Here is a 3190-nt window from a genome sequence, read left to right on the forward strand (position 1 = left end):
GAGAAGGAAAGGCAAATAATATCAAAAGGGCTTTGAAGTAACTCTGTAGAGATAAAGAATGAACAAGCCACAGAGAAGAAGAATTAAAAAAGAAGGTGTTGGCAAGCAGACGGCACCCAAGAACCTCCTTCCTCTGTGAGCGAGGCAAGGTTTGCACGGAGTGCGTGGGTTTGGGAAGCAGAGAAGGCCGACCGTGGCAGGTGACCGGCTTAGTGGAGGCCGCAGCTTACCGGAACCCATCTCATTATAGAAACTGGAAGGAGGGCACAGCGCCCAATAAATGTCACTCGTGAGGATAAGATGTGGCACTATGCACAGCTGGGGAAGGGGGTTCGCAGTTTCTGGTACCTGCTGCAGCATTAACTTGGAGTCTTGACATTTGGTTAAGTTGGCTTTCGATGCCTAGTTTTTGTTTGAAACGGACGTGAGATTAGATCTCCGCCTGGTGAGTTACCATGCCAGGCGTCCCCAGATGTGTTCTGGAGAAGGCGTTCTTCGTTTTAAATCATACTTCCTTTTCTCTCAGGCCCCAGTTTTTCCACCTCCACTTCATTCATTCATTCATTCATTCCTTCATTCATTCATTTTTACAGCAGCCGAGCAAGTTTTCGAAACGCACATCTGACCATAGCACTCTTCTGCTTAAAAATCATCAGGAATCCCCACTATTTTCGGAATTAAAATATCTTCAAGGACTTTTATCAGGGAGCCAGCCTCTCCTTACCCCGCGAGCTGTTTCTTACCTTCCTTTCTCTCCCAGCCAAGCAGAATTCCAAACACGTCAAGTGGTGTCATGTCTCTTTGCCTTTGCTCGCACTGGTCTTTTAACAAGAAAGATCTTGATCAACCCAGGTTTTCTTTCTTTCTTTTCTTAATCTTTGCCAATCCGAGAGGCTGGCGGGGGAGCCGTGCTGGAGCGGGAAAGGCACATGACTAGTACCAGCCAAGGAAATTCTGAGAAGTGACATGTGTTGCTTCGGGCCAAGGCAAGGAAGAGATGATGTGTGGTTCTCTCCCAGCTTCTCACACCTCACTGGCTAAGAAGGGCGAATGCTTCGGCCGGGTCAGCCTTACATCACCGGGCCCTTCCTCAGTCTAGACCCCTACACGACTGTGGGGTCACAGTCGTCTAGATCAGGACACCCCCCGATCTGTGATAAACTGGTAAGAGATTGATAAGAGATCAATTTTCTGGTGCTACATCACTGAGATATAGGGATTCATGTGAAGCCACATCATAACCTAGGCCATCGTAAAAAATACTGTCGCACCATTGGTTTTCATTTTTATTTTTATTGTTACTAGTATATCCGAACTTTCATATGTTTATTGAACATTTTATACGTTACTTATGATCTTTAGTTCTTCTTTGGTAAAATTCTTTTTCATGTCCTTTTCCTCCCAGACTATTCATATTGATTTATAGAATATCATTATGTTAGGCTACATTAACCCTTTTGTGCTAAAATGTTTTTTCTAGTTTATTAATTGCCTTTTAGTTTTATGGTGTATTTTAATGTTCAAGAGTTTCAAAATAATGTATAGAGCAATCTACAAATCTTTAAAAATTGTTATTTCTCCATTTCAAGATTGGATGGGCATTCTGAAATTTGACTGATTTTTCTTCTAATTTTATTTATTTTTAATTCAGCTATCTGACACATAGCATTATTAGTTTTATTTGATATATACATATTGTAAAATGATCATCACAATAAGTTAACATCCCTCACCCCACAGTTACAAATATTTCTCTTGTGATGAGAACTTTTAAGAGCTACTTTTTTAGCAACTTTTAAATATACAATACAGTATCATTAACCATAGTCTCCATGCTGCATATTACATTCCCAGGACTTAGTTATCTTATAACTGTTAATTTATACCTTTTGACCACTATCACCTATTTCTCCAGTTTTACTGGTTTCTATTTTTTAAAACACGGACACCTGTAATGTACTGTGATTTGTGTTGGTGTGTGCTGTTAGGTAGAGATATAGCTTTGTAATGATTCTTAAAACTTACCCGACTCTTCTAAATTAAAAAGACGGTTTTGGTGGTGTGCTTATAAGTTGTTCCTTAAATAACATCCTCTGGACATGAAATATCCACTCAGCGCATCCGGGAAAATTTGGCCAGTTAGCGCTTCACGGAAGGTCTGTCCGGTCCAGGGATGCAGAGCACACGAGGGGGACAGGCAGGAAGCAGAGATGCCTCCGGTCACCGGGAGCGCCCAGCTCCGTGATGCAAACAGCCTGGAATGAAATGGGAAGCAGCTCCCATCCCCAGCAGCTCTTTATTTAGCGCTTCATTTCTTCGCTTCGTCATTCAGTCTTTTACACGGTACTAAGATGCCGGTTGAGGACTGGGAAGCATTTTGCCAGGCTGATGGGAAACATCTTTGATTGTTCTGTTTGTTGTGTTTGTGTAAATGAAGCAACCTAGTAATTTATAATCGCGGAGACTTTCACTGCGCTCGGAGAGGAACGCAGTGTAGATAGTGAAACATCTCAGTATTTTTTTTTTCAGTTACATGTTATGTAGATCTATACGAGGATGGAGTAGAATAATACTCAGTTATCTAGGCGAATACAGGCGGATGCGCCTCTGTTAACACAAAGGTCTGATGAGGAGCTAAAACTGAGATTCTGCAAATTGCAATTAGAAATGTATCTAAGTGATGATGGCGGGATGAGAGAGGAATGGAGAGAGGGAGGGAGGGAGGGAGGGAGGGAGGGAGAGAGAGAGAGAGAGACAGACAGACATACAGACCCTAAACAAATGCAGCCCGGCCAGAGGCAGATGTGTGAGCCAGGTCTAGGCTTCTGCTTTAGCAGCTGAGTCTCTACCGTTCATGAGTTGGGTCTTCAACCTGTCGTGGCCTGACTCACCTTGCAGAGAATTTGGGGTAACTCTGGGCTTCCATCGTTCCTGGCACCATCGACACAGAGAGCGGGTTGTAGTGGCCCCGGTCCCTGCTTTCTGTGTTTGTAGCAACATCAGGTCCCACAGTGTCAGCTTAAAATGCTACTGTCCATTATGATTCCTCAAAACATTGCAGTTGGAATGCTGCGAGAATCGACCTGTTGCTTCAATTTTAGAACTAAACAATATTGGTTTTTGTTTTACCAGTTACTGTTTTTTGAAATCCTTTGTATTTTAACATCTGGAAGGGGAGAAAGAAAAAAAC

The 3190-nt window shown here is 42.7% G+C and overlaps 1 long non-coding RNA gene across 1 annotated transcript in view; it reads left to right on the forward strand.

The window, feature by feature from the left end:
- LOC111729932 overlaps window positions 1-2326 on the forward strand; it is a 4920-nt gene extending 2594 nt beyond the window's left edge. Inside the window, exons 2-3 of the long non-coding RNA XR_002776468.1 lie at window positions 1020-1164; window positions 2117-2326. This is a non-coding gene — a long non-coding RNA (uncharacterized LOC111729932). The remainder of the gene's footprint in view (window positions 1-1019; window positions 1165-2116) is intronic.
- The last annotated feature ends 864 nt before the right edge of the window (window positions 2327-3190 follow it).

Source organism: Pteropus vampyrus, unplaced genomic scaffold, assembly GCF_000151845.1.
Source record: "Pteropus vampyrus isolate Shadow unplaced genomic scaffold, Pvam_2.0 Scaffold290, whole genome shotgun sequence".
Lineage (NCBI taxonomy): Eukaryota > Metazoa > Chordata > Mammalia > Chiroptera > Pteropodidae > Pteropus > Pteropus vampyrus.